The sequence below is a fragment of the Equus quagga genome, chromosome 9 (assembly GCF_021613505.1).
Source record: "Equus quagga isolate Etosha38 chromosome 9, UCLA_HA_Equagga_1.0, whole genome shotgun sequence".
Taxonomy (NCBI): Eukaryota; Metazoa; Chordata; class Mammalia; order Perissodactyla; family Equidae; genus Equus; species Equus quagga.
The window spans coordinates 26,852,756-26,868,268 of record NC_060275.1 but is presented as its reverse complement, the minus strand read 5'-3'; the positions used below and the strand labels follow the sequence as shown (position 1 = coordinate 26,868,268).

At 53.9% G+C, this 15,513-nt stretch overlaps 1 protein-coding gene across 8 annotated transcripts in view; it reads left to right on the top strand.

Moving 5' to 3' along the window:
* The first annotated feature begins 792 nt into the window (after positions 1–792).
* CTIF (cap binding complex dependent translation initiation factor) overlaps positions 793–15,513 on the top strand; it is a 289,871-nt gene continuing 275,150 nt past the window's right edge. For 6 of the 8 annotated variants that reach the window (XM_046671003.1, XM_046671007.1, XM_046671006.1 and 3 more), the window contains exon 1: positions 793–990. The gene's annotated coding sequence lies outside the window, so the exon portion shown is untranslated. Of the gene's footprint in view, positions 991–1,675; positions 1,698–2,025; positions 2,123–15,513 lie in introns of those variants that run through there. The other 2 variants (XM_046671001.1, XM_046671000.1) reach the window with 2 other exon arrangements.

Below are 15,513 nucleotides of genomic sequence, written 5' to 3'. Positions count from 1 at the left end.
TATATTTCTCCTGAAGGCCTCTCTGCGCCAAGTTCAGTGCCCGGCACCTAGTAGGAACACCGAAAACATTGGTGATTTGGTTAGGTGATTACTGAATGATCCATTGCATTGAATTTTCCCAGACACCACGTCCCTCTTTCCCAGCCCTCAGCATGGCCAATGGAAAATTAATTGGTTGCAAAGTGCATATCTAATTACAACATCCCGCCCCTGCCACGGAGATGTTCAAATGTTAATTATAACATATGCATCTCAATAACAGACGTTAGCATTTAATGCAGCATTAATAACGCCACTCGGGCCGCCCGGTGCATACACAAAGCTTCCTTTTATCTGCCATTAGGACAGGTTTTGGACTTTAAGCTCGGAAGTCCTCATCCTTAAAGCCTTCCAGCCCCTAAAACTAAACGTTTCCCTGAAAGCCTGGACAGCACCTAAGCCCCCGGTTCTCCCAATGCAGAGGTCCCCACCCAGGGTCGCGCCGGGGTTGGCGGGAAGGGAGCGTAAGACGGCTGCTTTCGGCGTCACTCCCCTGGGCTGTCTCGGCTGCTCTGGCTGCATCTCCGGCGTCCCGGCAGCGCCCGGCTCTCCCGGGCCCGCCATCCTGGGAAAGAAAGGCGAACTACATTACCCAGCAGGCCTCCCGCCGCCCTCTTTCCTTTCAAGTCTTTGCACGTGGCCGGAGGGGAGGGTGGGGCCTGGACGTCACTCTCCTACATTCTCTTTCCCTGTGTCAGAGCAGGGTTCATTTTTTTTCCTTCCTCTACTCCCTCCCCCCCACCCGCCCCTCCCTCCCTCTTTCCCTTCCCTCCCTCCCTCCCCTCTCGGCTGGGTTTGTGCGCTGGGGCGCCCGATCCCCTCCGCAGCCGGGACGCGCAGAACTCGAGGCAGGAGTCGGCTCTTCCGAGCCTCTTCCCTCCCTTCCCCTTCCCTGCCCCCTCCCCCCACCCCCCGACTCGGGCTCGGAGCAGCGGCCAGAGGGACCCCGAGGTGAGCATCCCCCCGTCCGCCCCCCTCTTTTAGTCATCTCAGCTTGCCCATCGATTCGGGGACCCAGGAGGAGGGCTGCGTGACGTGCGCGTGCTTAGAGATAAATCCGGGAAAACCGCCCCAAACAATTAGCCCCCTTCTCCCTTCCTGCGCCGGGGCAGTCGGGCGTCCGCGCCCATCCACCGTGCCCGCCTCTGTTGAGGACCGCACTCCCCGATCTCGTCCCCTCCCCAGGTTAGCCTCTTTCCTGCCGGGTTCCCCGCCCGGGGGGGAGCTGTAGCCCTGGAGCTCTGGTGAGGAGGGGGGTGCTTGGGGGGCGCACGGCTGGAGCCCGGTTTGCGTTGGAGCCGCGCGGTGTAGCCGCTGTCATGTGCCGGGTTCCGACCCGCGGGGGAGGAAGAGAGCGAGCGTGATTCCTCTCCCTTTTGTTTTGAAGCCCGCATTTGCTGCATCGAGCAGTTGGTTTAGTACCAGCCAAACTTGCAGCTGTTCTGACTGCGCTCCGCTGAGGTTGGGAGCGCGGCTCCCGGCCGGAGGCTGCTGCACTCGCGGCTGCCGGAGGGACCCCGAGAGAGTGTCTCCACCCCGCCCCTCCCTCCTCTGGTGACTGATTGTGTCTGTGGCAGCGGCCGTGTGTGTGCGCGCCCGTCCCCGCGGGCGCGGGGATGTCTGTCGTCTAGACAGGCTGCACCCTCCCTCCGTCCCCGGTGAGCCCGCGGGCCGCGGGGGGCGCGGGGGATGGGAGCAGAGGATGAAACCGGATCGGTGCATCTATTGCGGTTGCAGCTTTGGACATTCCCCGCGGTGGTGATTCTGTTGGCATTTTTATTATTCCTGTCGCCGCGGTGTAGTTGGGCCTGGGGAATAGGTCCGCCCGGCGGATTGGGGGTTAAGTTGACAGGCTCTGAAAAGCTAGCTTGCGGTGGCGAGTGACCCGAGCAGCCAGGGGTGGGCTCTGGCTCGGGTTCTTCAGGATGACGAGCAGGTGACCGTCCCGGACAGCGGTCGTGGGGGAGGGCGGGCAGGGGGCGGTGGCTCGGTCTGCGGCGGAGGTCCGGGGAACCTGAGGGCCGCGTGCCGGAGCCTGGGTGCGACTGGAGAAGGCGTCCCGGGGACCGCGCGTCTGAGCTGGGTATTTCTCTCCATTGACGATAAAAGACAATCGGGGGTCCGAGCCCCTCATCTGGGTGGCATTGGCTGTTTGGTTTCGTTGAGTTTGGGGGCTGGGGGGCAGGTGTGAGCAAGGAGGGCGGTGCGGCATGTAAAGGGGAGGGATGGCCGGCGGCGCCGCGTGCGTCCCCACCCCGGGGAGTGAGGCGTCGCCTCCCCCGCCCAGCTGTTTGTGTGTACACACCGCTCTGGCGTGTGTGTGCGGGGGGCGGGGACCGCAGACCGCGGCGTAGTGGGGACACGCGTGGGCCCCGATCCCCCGCGGGGATTGGTCCTGCCAGCCCCCTCGTGGTCCCAGTTGGGCTTGTTGTGGTGTGTGTGTCCGCGCGCACGCACCCAGGTTACTAGGAGAGGGGGTCGTGAGGCTGTGGGCCCGGGACGATACTGGGGTTGTGTGCGCGCGGGGTCCATGAAGGAGTCCGCGTCCCGCCCTGCAGCCAGAGTCGCACCGTCCCTCCCTCCGCGTCCCCAATGCCCCCTGACCCAGAGGACTGGCCGCCTTCTCAGCGGCGCGGGGGGCTGGTCTGGCCGGGCCGGGAGGAGCCGCGGGAGCGCGCGTGTCGCCGCGGCCCGCCCGACACGCTCGGGGTGACCCTTGCACCGCGGCGCTCTGTGGGTGCGCGTGCCCGTGCGCCCGCCTCTGCCTTCGCAGACCTTGGAGAGAATCAGCGCGCTCTGCGACCCCGCTCCCGGTCCTTGGTCCTGGGGATGGTGGGGATCAAAGGCTGCCCGGCCGCCCCGGCCCGGCCCTGCCCGGCGTTGCCGCCTGCACCGCTGTCCGGTGTCCAGCGGGCCCGGGCCTTTGCCCTCTCGGCGCTCGGCTCCGCGGTCGGGGGATTATCTCCCAGGCTAGGGGCCCGCGCGCTAAGGCAGGAAGCGGCTGGAGCCTCCGAGGGCGAAAGTGACACAGCACGGGCGCCGCCGGCTGCCGCCACCCGAGCCGGAGGGGAGAGGAAGGAGCCTCCCAGAGGGAGGGGAGGAGCCGCGGCTGTAGTCCCGGTTTCTCCTGCTCAGCACCCGGCCTGGGCCGAAAACCTCAGGAATCTCGGCTCCGAGCATGCTCGGACCGAGCGAGGAAATTGCCTGGCTTTCGAGAAAACCCAATTACACGAGAACAGAATGCGCAGAACAGACGTTAGAAGATAGGCAGTCCCTCACAGAATGCACTCAGGTTGCCTGAGGAAACTCCCTTTGAGTGTTTGAAACACGATTCGGTTTACACAGGGATCATCTCATCGCCTGTGTCAGGTGTCGGTCCTGTGTAACGTCCGCTTAGAGGCAGTAATTTTGTAACTCATTCTGGGGTACGGTGTCATCAGTGATTAACAGAGTGCTAGAATAATCATCTGTCTGTATGACTTTACAGAGCAGGGTTTTCCCCCTTGTATCATCATTTTTTAAGAGAGTCCTGTGAGGTAGGGGGGTTATTAACCTCATTTTACAGATGAGCACACCGAGGCCCCAAAAGTCCCATGACTTGCCTGGGGCCTCTCAGTAGGGGAAGGGCTGCTTCCCCATAACTGTGATTTCTCTTCCAGCCTATGGCTTTTTATTTAAATAGTGGCCACTTTTTTCTTTTTTTTTTTTTTTGAGAGTAGGTCTTGACACCTCAGGAAATACTGAACCTGAGAAAGTGGGTAAATTATGCTGGTATTTTTTCTTTGTCAAAACACGTTTGATTTGTTACTAGTGCCTAATGAGAATGGTCACTAAAGAACAGAAGTCTGCATTGCTGTTATTATCTGTCATCTGATAGCTTGCTGTTGGTGACAGGGTATCAGTTCCGATACATCCAGTATATACCAGCGTCATGCCTGCATGGGATATGTGCATATGGTACACATGTTAATGCAACACATGCCTATGTTCACATGGGTGCAGTTCACGGAGTCCTCATCCAATCCAAGGTTTACCCTTTAGTTACTGGTTTCAAAGCCATCTGATTTAAAGTGTGGGCCCCTGAGAAACCATCTCAGGTTATACTCCCCACTCTGCTCCCTCTCCAGGGACGAGGAAGCCCAGAAAAGAGCAGAGAGCTCATGCATGCCTGTATGTATTTCTCCAAGTCTGTGAAAACGAAGGTTCATAGGCACAGCCTGGAGGGTTGTTAGGTTTACCCAATGAATCAACCGTTCATTCACAAATATATATCAAGCACCTACATGTTTATCTTGAAGTGCATACAAAGAAAATTTAACACGCAGTCCTTGCTTGCTAAAAGACATATTCTAGCTGTGCAGACAAATGTAAGCTTCTGAGTCTGGCAAAAGTTTATTGAGCCCCTACCTTAGGCTAGATCCACCACTGTGTTTGGGCACACAAAGATAGTGTAGCAGAAACAGCTGAGTTACGGTGCAGTAAAGCCGATGATTTAGAGCCTATGGGAGGGAACAAATCATAAATATTTTAGAGTGCTCACCCTGGGACTCAGTCAGTTTCACGTATGTTGGTTGCAAGGGACTCATCATGCCAGTTCTCATCCTGGAACAAATGCAGAAGATAGCAACAGAGGACGAAGAGCCTTGCGTCCCTTGTTACCTCTGGACTTCAGGCTGTTTGGAACCCTCCTGGTGGGCCTGGAGGTATGTCTTTCTGTAGACATTAGGCAGCTAGTGGGAAATGACCCCACAGCCAACCAACAGATTCACTCTGCTGGGCAATGAGGAGCTGGCAAGTTGTTCTCCATGGTCCTGCCCCAGCTCTGCTGGGCTGTGATGGGCTGTGATGGGCTGGGATAGGCTGCCTTCCGTGATAGGCTGTGGCTTTGGTCAAGGTCTTACTTCGGCCCTGCCTGGGTTAGTAGTCTCTCTCTTACAGGTCTGTGTAGATGTTTTAATATGCGTCTGCTTTTTATCTCTTCCTAAACTCACTTCTGGGGTCCCTGACACTGTCCTCCAGTTTCATCCCAGTGTGTGGGGGGGTCCACAGCTCTTGTTTTAAGCTTCCGCTGTTTGCAGTTCAGATCATGAAGGAGGAAGCAGGAGGGGGTGGTTGGGATGGAGCTAGAATCCCGAGCCCAGATAGAGAACAGGAGGTACAAACAGACGGGCAAATTGCAGTTTCTGGGAATTCTCCAAACGTGGTGGCATTTCTGCATAGCTTACCCGCTAATGTGGCAGCCCCTTTGGTTGTTCTTTTAGGGGAATCCTCTACCTCTGGGCCTCACTGCTGACTCACTGGTCACCTGAGCCCAGCTGCTCACTTCGAGCTCTGCTCTTCTGCCCCCTGCCTCATCCTTCACGCCATTTAATTTAGAACAATGCTGTGATGGTGGCCTTCTCCCTGAATTATCACCATGCTGACTGTCGACATCTGCCTTGTGTTTCTGAATTAAACCCAGGCCAGAGCTGTGGTTCAGAACAGAGTAAGAACAGACACATCGTCGGATCCTGGGCACCCAGAGCTTGAAGGGCCTTGCCCATGAGCTGATCTCCATGTGAAGACCCTGAGGCCTGGAGAGGTGCAATGACTTGCCCAAAGTCTCAGGGAGCCCTTGGGAGAGTGGGACAAGAAACCTTGGATTTGGATACCTCATCATTCTTCTGCTCTATACCGTGATGCTTTCTGAAAAAAAGTGGAGTTCTTCCCAAAGAGTGAGAGGACTCTCTATTTTCTCTCCTTTCCTCTGGTTCTGGGAAAGGCATTAGGATTGATGTTTTAGTCTCCAGATTGCTCTCCTTTGAGACAGGGCTGCCCTCCCCTGTCTTTCATCTTGGCATCCGGGACTCTGGATGAGGGCATATATTTCGGAAGATGGCAGGCCTTGGGGCCTTCTAGCACTCGTAAGTTTGGTTGGTGGCTTTCCCTTCCCATGGCAGGGTCCTTAGGAACCTCCTGAAAGTGTTTGCAAAGCTCTTACGTATGTACATTTTTCTAGGAACGGGATTGTAGGTTTCATTCGATGCTCTCCCGACTCCAGAAGGACGAAAACTCCTGGGGTGGGAGGTGGTGGAGTTGGGTAGGGGGTTGGTTGGCAGTGAAGACTGTTATCACACCCTACACTTGATGTGGCTTTACTGTTTCCAGAGTGTTTCACACAAATTATCCCGTCTGCTTTTTACAATAGTCCTGCGAGGCTGTTGTCATGATTCCCGTTTTGTAGATGAGGAAACTGAGCCTCCGTGGTTAGTGACCTGCTGAAGTCACAAGGAAGTAGCTGAGCAGGGATCTGAACCCAGGTCTTCAGACTTCAAGTCCAGTGCCTGGGGCTGAGGGGGCCCCCACGTTGCATCACCATTACTGTTTTGTGCATGGAGCTTCCTTATGTCTGCAGTTGGCTCCTATCCAGCCACAGAGAGAGACTCAAGTGCTAACTTACCCAGGGGGTGGGATGGATAAAAGGTAGTTATCTCACCTGTGATGTGTGGAGTGGGGCCAGTTTGGGACCGTTTCATGGAAGAGCTGAATTTGGGAGTAGGCCTGGGGTGGACCTGGAGGAGGTTTTTCAGCCGGGACAATGGCCCAAAAGCGGTAAAGGGGAAATTGTGTGTGCTTGGGGTGGGGATGGATCATCCCACAGTCAGAAGGCGCTTCTTAATAGGGATCAGGCTCTGTTCTATGCCCAGCTCTGTGCTAGACCTGGGGCTCCAACAGGGAGCAGGCCCAGCCTCCCGCCTTCACAGGGCCCACTGGCTCACAGGAGAGACAGACACGTAACAGTTAAGTTCAGTATGGTGTGGCGAGCGCAGTGGTAGCGAAAGTTCCGGAAGCTTTACAGTAGCACGGACAAGGGGCACCTGTTCTATCCTCAGAGATCAGGGAGGGCTTCCAAAGGGAGCAACACAGGAGCGGAATCGGAGTGGGTGAAAGGATCTAGCCAGGCGAGGAGACTGGCGAGGGGCATTGTGGGGAAGGAAGAGTGTGTGCAGAGGTGTGGCGGCTGAGGCTGGCTGGTGTAGGAAGGGTGGCTGCAGCGAGGTCAAGAACAGGGGCGGGGAGGGGCTTTGGGAGCCTGCTGAGGACCTTGGCTGTTAGCCTGCAGGTCGAGCATGGAGGACAGGGTGTAAGAAGAGTCGAGGCATACCGCCATGAATCGGAAGGGAACAGGACTGGCACCAGGCGGCCACTGGGCTGAGGAGGCAGTGACAGGCTCCAGACGGTGTCCAGGTAAAATGAGTGAGGCCTGGCTGGAACCACAGCCACCGTGTGTATGGGGATGGAGGGAAGATCATGTATTCCAAATACTGGGGGAGTAAAGTCTGCAGTGATGGCTTGGCTCTGGGAGATAAGGAGGATGTCTCAGTGACTCCCAGGATTCTGGCCTCGCTGAGCCGGTGGATGGTGGCCTTCACCCAGGTGTGAACTTCTGGCTGCTGGAGCCGGTCTTCTGGGCTTAGAGTGAGTTCATTGTGGTGAGTTCAGTGTTAGACACCTTGAATTTGAATTGCAGAAGGATATTGCAGTGGAGCTGTCTTACAGATGACACAACACCCAGGTTGCAAGCCGGAAGCAGAAGGACGGGCAGAAGCGCCAGTTCTAGGAGTGGGACGAGCTCTGCACCTGAGTGTGACCGTGGTAGGGGCTGCTGCAGACAATGAGAAGACCTCTTCCTCCCGCTGTCAGAGAATCCTTTGTCATGCCGGGGCCGCTGTCGTCAGGGAAGCCAGGCGGGGATGCTGTGTCATGCTGGAGGCCCAGCTGGCAGATTCCTGCAACAGCCAAGAGTGTGCTTCAGCTGGGAGCATTGGAGTGAGTTAGGGGAGAGGCATTTTCTTTTTTTTTTTCAGCAAATGTTTATTAGTATTCATTTCCCCATTAGTTTTTATTTTCAAATGCCTCCACCCTTCCTTAGCTTAGGCATTTTCATTTTTTAACATCCATGGTAAGCAGAGCGCTGTCTCAGGCCCTTGGAGCATGAGTAAAGGGCGGGGAAGACACGGACCCTGCTTCGGAGGAGCAGGCAATCTAGTTGGGAGACAGGATGTGGACACAGGAAGCCGCTGAAAAGCTGTAACAACCTGGGCAAATAGATTGCGAATTAAATAGGAGAGTGATGTGGCCGCTGCTCCTCCTCTCATGCTGCATTGTTCTAGGGCTGATGTGTATCAGGCAGAGCTCCAGTCTTTGCATTTTTAAATTCTCAGGACCCAAAATAGCAACTGGCACATAGTAGGTGTTCACCCTGCGTTTGTGGATCTGCAAGGATGTGGCCAGAATTAGTTGCTTGGAGTGGGAGGTCAGCCAGGGAAGATTTCCATGAACAAGTCCAAAGAGGGTATCCCAACACCGATTGAGACTATTTTTCGTACCACAGTGGAGTAAAAATCTTGAAAACTTTCCAAGTACCCAGCACCAAGAAATGCTGTATAAAATGTAACTAGCATCCTTTCAAAGAAGAGCTAAGCTCATAGGATATAAGGGAAATCCCCAGAGAACTCAGGATTGTGGACGGTAAGCTTGTGCTTATGCTAGGCCGGTCCTGGGGGTGGGGGTGGTTGGTGGGGTGTTGAGGGGTAGTGCTGGTGTCAGAGCCAAAGCGAGTTGAATCCTGACAGTGCCTTCTCCAGGGCTGGAGACAGCCTGGGAGCTGGAATGGAGACCCTGCCTAAAAAGGGCCCCTGCAGAGGTTTGCACGCTTGGAGAAAGGATGGGCTAGACATCGGCCCGTTGGCATGGAAGCAGGGGAGCTTGTCTGTCTTAGTCTGGATTTGGGGCGGGGAAAAAATCTTCCCTGAAAACTTGAAACCTCAGGCCTGTTATGGCTTCGGATGCCAACTAGACACGTGGTCTGGAGGTGCTCAAGAGAAAGCATTAGCATATAAACCCTCCAGGGGCCAGGGGCCTCCAGCCTGAGGGTTCTAGGCTCTCAGGGGCCCTGGGCAAGTTCTGGGGCTCTTCACCTTCGCTGGCTTGGGTGTCCACTTGGAGAGATGCTGCAGGACCAGGATGGCCTGAATAAGTGAGGAGGAGGAGAGAGAGGTTCTGGTGGGAACCTTCTAAAAGGGCCTTCGAGACAACTGCACACTCGTGGAGGAACGTACAGGGCAGTGGAGAAGGGCTGTTCCTGTCCCAGGTCTTTATCGCTTCCCAGAAGCCTGCAGACAGCCCGTCCAGCAAGGCCAGGATGTTCTCCCCTGCTTCTACTCAGGCCAGGTCATTGCAGATGGGACTTCTGTCTGGGTTCCCCCTAAGGGTGCCCTGTGCAGAATTCTGCGGCTACCGGTCCCCCAGACCACACGCCGCATCGTCTTCCTCATGCTCAGAGTCTAGAGTTGCTAGAACTTCAGACTTGGGAGATATGTTAGAGGTCACCTAGTTAGTCCCCTACCTGCTGTGAGAATCCTGACCACATCGCACTTGCTCCAGCACTTTCCGCGGCTGGAGCATCCTGCTGTATGAGCAGCACCTTCCCCCGTGAGAAGGCTTCCGCAGCTAGAAAGGCCTTGTATGTGGCTCAGCCACAGCCTGGCCGTTTCCACCCATCGCCCCTTCAGCTGTTGCGAGAGATGCTTTCCAGGCCTTTTGCCAGCCCACTTGCCTCTGCTAGAAGGGCCTTAATTTGTCAAGCTAAGATTCTGTGAGAATCCAGCCAACTTTCATCCTATGGTCCTTAGCACAGAGGGAGCTTTTGAAGATAGATGGAAGGTTAGCTGAGCTGGCTGCATAGGCGCAGTCTGTGATATAGAAGTTCTGAGAAGCTTTGGCTCCGTGCTTCTCAGAGATCGTGAAAGAAGCAACAGCATGCACACTGCACATTCTTTCCTCCAACCCCCAGAATACATTTCAGCTTGTGAGAAAATGACTCAGGAACCCAACGCAGGGCTGACGTTCCCTGAGTGTCTGTTATGTGTCGGGCACAGTGCTGGGTAGTCTCTGTGGGCCTCACCAGTAAAAGTAACTTCTGTGAGGGAGGGGGACAGAGACCGGGAATTGCCTGCCGTTGTGACAATTGAGCCCTGAAGTTATTCAGAAAGAATGTGTGTGGTTCCCTCTGCGGTGGGTGGAGCGGACTTTCCCCCTGCTGTCCCCTCATAGGGCCTTCCCCTGGGGGAGGCAATGTCATGAGCTCACCACTAGCTGAGGACCCACGGCCTTTGCCATATTCCTGGGGCATTTGCTGAGATGCTTATGAGTTTGAACCATGAGATCAAGAAAGTGGTCTGCTGGGGAAACCACGTCTCAGTGTGTCACAAACAGGAGAGTGTTCACAGTCAGTGTATTTTAGAGCATGTGGCTGTTCTGTCTCTTGGTGTCGGTCTACAGTGCCCGAGTTCTTTGCATCTGTGGGATGCTGAGCGTCTGCAGGGTTCATATATTCACGAGGTTCCCCCCTGGGTTATGAGGAGCACGAGCTGCCTTTGCAGCGAGGCTCCATCAGCCAGCTGGATGGCCGGACGTGCACGACCAGTTTACTCAGCACCCTGGGCTGACAGGGCTCAGTGGTGAGGGTGAGGCCTTCTGGGAAAGCAGCTGATTTCTCCTCTTCTCCCTGCAAAAATTGTTCCTCATACCCACATTCTCCTGGCTTCCCTCAATCCTTTGAGCTTAAGGCTGTTACCTCTGTTCACATTTGACTTAGTTCAGCTGACATGCATCAGACGCCTGCTGCAGGTCAGGCTCTGTGAACAAGGTGAGATGAATTTGAGCGAGCCCGGCAGGACCCCAGCCTCTCATCTTCCTCTTGGTGGGGAAGGCAGAATGGCCGCACGCTCCCCGAGTGTGGGAAACACTGGGTAAGCAGAAAGAAAAGTGTGCTGAGGCCACCGGAAGTAGAGCCTGCCTAATTTTCTGACCAAATGGAGATACTTTTGAGAGTGAAGCAGGGTGCTATTGATAATCAAGCCAGGACACAGACGTAAACTGGGACCATCCTGGGCAAATGGGGGCTTACGGCCACAGGGACCAGGGAGGGTGTATGGGTGTGGGTCGCACCTGACACTGTTATCAGTCATTTAAGCTGCAGGGCGCACATAGGGGTGATGGGCTTGCACACAAGAGAAACCAGCATCTGTTTCCCCATTTTGCTTAAGGGCTAGAGAGGAAAACACTATCTGTGGGGACTGGGGGCTCAGAATTCTGATGGGGCTCAATTTACAACCACAAGATTATATTTCACCATAATCTTTGTTTTGGGGTGGGAGATGGAAGTTTGGGGAGGTGTTAACAACCTGGCTTGTAGGATAATATTGGCTATAGGTAAAAGAACCCTGGACTAACCTGGCTTAAAAAACAAGGTATTTATAGACTCACATAGCCAGAAGTCTGGAGGCAAGTTTCTAGGGTTGGTTAATTCAGTGGGTTAGTGATAATTTCGAGGACTCATTCTAACCTTCTAGGCTACCATTTTCAGCATGTGGGCCTTTGTCCTCAGGCTTGTCCCCTCATGGTCACAGCACAGCTGCCACTGCTCCAGGCATCACATTCTCATGTAGCTGTATCCAAAAGCAGGCAGAAGGTGAGTTTCTCCTTCTGTCTTAATTTATCAGGGAGAGAAGGCTTTCCCAGCATCCCTCTGCTAGAATTTCCATCCAGTCCCGTTGAACAGCAATAGATCAATACCCATGCCTCAGCTCCACGGAGGCTGAGAAAGCAAGTCTCTGGTGTTTTCTGCCTCAGCTGTAGCAAGAGGTGAGCTCTGCTTGCAAGGAGGTGGGGAGGGGAATGACGGTTGGATGAGCAATGATTAACGTTTGCCTTACCAAATTCCAATATGATTTTATTTATTTATTTGTGGAGGTATCAGGTTTATCAAGATATAATTTTTTGTACCTCAATATAATGGGGGTTAAAAAAAGAACAAACCCACCCTCTGGCTCTGGCAACCACTGATCTGCTTCCTTCCACTATAGTTTTCCCTCTTCCGGTAATTATTATTTCCTAACCCGCAGGTGATACTAGGGCACAGGACCCGAGGTGTCCTGTGGAGGCCTTTTGTGTGGTCTCAGTCGGTGCGTCCTATGCCCCTCCCCCCAGCAGCTTCTTCAGCTTTCCCGCCACTGGGGCCAGGTAGAGAACCCTGGTAGGCAGAATTGTCCAGAGGGAGGGAGCGTATGTTGCTGATGGCCCAGACAGCAGGACTGGGGATGGCTGAGGGACTGAGGCTCTGGCTGGTCAGTGGCAGACAGTGGTCACCTGTGCGGGCAGCCATGGCGTTGAGCGAGGACGCTGTTTCTTAGCATAGCTTGGGCACCCTGGATCTGCCGAGTCAGTTCTCCTGCCCGTGCGGATTGGGAGCTCTGGCCCCCAGGAATGCAGGCCAACGAAAGACTGGTGGACACCACCTTCCCCTCCCCAAACCACCAGCCCTTCATCCATACAGACAGCCCAGGCCACGGAGCCAGCCACCCAACCCCCTGGGGCAAAACCGCCCCCTCTGGGCGCTCCTACACTCTGCTCCCACGGTCAGTTTTGTCCTCCTCGTCCACCCCAGCATTTGGCCTGTGAATATCCAGGGCATTTAGCACTTTCCATCACTCCCATCATTCCTTGGCTCCTTGCCTGAGCTGTTCTCTGAGATCATAAGCACCTTGAAGATGCTGTCCTCCTCTGAGTCAGCTGTGGATTTCCCGTAGGGCTGGGGCAGTGCCTGGCGCAGGATCCAGGCTCCGTGAAAGAACATCTTTTTTGAAGCAGAAAGCATATTTGAAGAATGAGAAAAGGCACTTGCTGGTTTTGGACATCTCTCCGGATTCAAAACCCATTCAGTGTGGCCCAGCACAGTGCCCTGGATGAGGACTTACGGATCTCTAAGTATTCCTTCCCTAAAGAGGAAGGAGGGTGCTCCACCCTGCTGTGATGGGTTGAAGTGTATCCCCCAGAAAGGCGTGTGGAAGTCCTAACCCGCAGTATTCGGAATGTGACTGTATTTGGAGATGAGGCCCCTAAAGAGATGATTGAGGTCCTAGGGGTGGGTTGAATCCACTGTGACTGATGTCCTTAAAAGAGGAGGAGATTAGGACACAGACAAGAAGACAGAGACCTGGAACACTTGGGACAACATGTGAGGCCACACGGACAAGGTGGCCGTCTGCAAGGCCAAGGAGGGAGGCCCCAGAAGAAACCAACCCTGCTGACACCTTCATCTCCGACTTCTAGCCTCCAGAACTGTGAGAAAATAAATTCTCTTGTTTAGGCTGCCCAGTCTGTGCTATTTTGTTGTGACACCCAGGCGAAAAGCCCAGGCCGGTGTGACTCCAAAACCTGGGCTCTTTGCTCCGTGAGCTGCTGTGTTTGGGCCATGGGGGACATGTCTGTCAACTCAGGGATTAAACAGGTGGTATTTCTACTGAAACCCGGGGGCAATCCGATAATAACTTTAAAAACCTAACATTTATTAAGTATTACAGTGTTTAAGTGCTTAGGGAGCACTTTACATGTAATCTTAATTAGCCTTCACAGCTTCTATTTTATAGATGAGAAAATGAGGGCACAGAGAGGTTAAGTAATTTACCCTAGCTCACACAGCTAAAAGGCAGCATAGCTAATATTCCTGGAGTTTTGCCTTTTAACCGTCACACCCAGGAACTGACAGGGTATGCTGAAGTTCCCTTGCGGTGTTCTGAAAAAGGTCACTGGTCTTAGATTTGCCACGAGTGATCTGGGGGATTCAGGCAAGTCACTTCACCCCTTGATGTTTTCTCCTTGGTGACGTCAGGGATTGCACGAGATAATATCTAAGGCCCTGATCGCCTCACTCTCATGTTCCCAGTGCCCGGCCTCTGAGGCAGGGATTATATTCTCAGCGCGGAAGAATCCCTATGACGTCATCGTCAGCCTTTGCCGTCACCTAAGGCAGCTGCTTTACGTCTGCCTGCTTTGGCCGGGTGGCCTGTGGTTTGGCAGTTTGCTCCTTCCCTGTAAAAGGGATTTGTTCAATAAGGTTGAAATTATCCCCACCCCGTGCCAGGCCCCGTTCTAGGTCTTTTAAGGATGTGGGCTTGAGTTACATCCACCAAGGGCTACGGGGATGGGGCCGCAGGTGAGGGACTCCTCCTGGTAAGACCCACGCGGGTGACTGCAGCCTCATCCGTGCCCGAGGGAAGCCAGCCGTTGGGCAGCAAACCTTGGGAGCCCGAGTTGGACCAGAGACCTCTGCGTCCTCAGCCTCGTCCTGTCTCCTTTTCCCCTGAGACCCAGGGAGATGGCGGGATGGGGAGGAGGGGCCATGGCCTGGTTCCGGGGTTCCGCAGACCGAAAACAGAGCGGTCGGAACAAGGAGGTTGGCGGGGCTGCTCGGGGACGTTCTTGGGGACGTGGTTTTAAACCTCCGGAAGCCCAGCTCCTGGTTTATCCCCATAGAGTTTTAGCGCCTTTGTTATCTCATTGGAGCCAAGTTTACTTAATGGATCTCTAGTAGACTTTAGCACCAGGAAAGCAGTTGAGTGTCAAGTTCCTCATTCCGCAGCCGTCCGCTTATGACCTCTATGGCTCCCAGTCCCAAGCTCTCTGGTCCTGCGTTCAGACACGGGGAAGAAGAGGCCTTCAGACCCCGGAGGTGAGGACGCGCCGGCCACACCTGAGTGCTGTGGATGGGGGTTGTTCATTGTCCCCTCCCTTAGGGCTGTTGTCGGCGGCATGGGGTTATCACTCCTGGTATTCTCTTGAGGTGGCTGAAGAGTGGCAGGGCTAACGCACTTCTTCCAACGGGGACCTTGAGGCAGGAGAAACCAGGTGACTTGGCCAGGGTCGCATGCCACACTTGCCAGTGAGAATACAAGGTCGCATGCCACACTTGCCAGTGAGAACCAGTGAGAGCTGGTTCTCCATTCAGTAAATGCCCTCTCTGTGCCTTAAAGGATGGCATTTACACCACTGATGGACTGCAGGCTGATTTTCAGTTGAATGCCTATGAACATGTGAAAAATTTAACTCCGTGTGTTCATTTCAATGTGCATTAAAGAAAAAAAACATAACTAGTACATGGAACTTGTGATTTCATTATTGCTCAGCAGGAAGCTAAGTTTAATAAAAAGTCAATACAAGGTCAGTAATAATATTACAGCTAGTACACAGGTGTGACAGAAAACTCCAAGGTGGCGAATGTGGGGAAATGCAGCGTAGGCAAGTTTGGGTTGGGTTTATGTCACATGGCACTGGGAGGGTTTTGAATAATACATGCCCAGTTTCAGCCCATGGCATCCTCTTCTTATGTAACAAATGTGGGTTTCTAAATAATTATGTACATACAACTTTTATATATATGATTGCAATTTGAATTCACAAAAGGTTGTCGTTACCTAAAGACAACCTTAGTAAATATTTTTGTAAAGCAAAGATTCTTTTTAGATAGTTTCCAGTTTCTTTCAAAAGGACGTGTTTTGCAAATTTAGACTTTTAAACAGTAAATTCTGTTGTCCAGGATTTTGATAACCAGAAACTTCTTAACTGGCACCTGAATGACTTCAGCCCGATGAC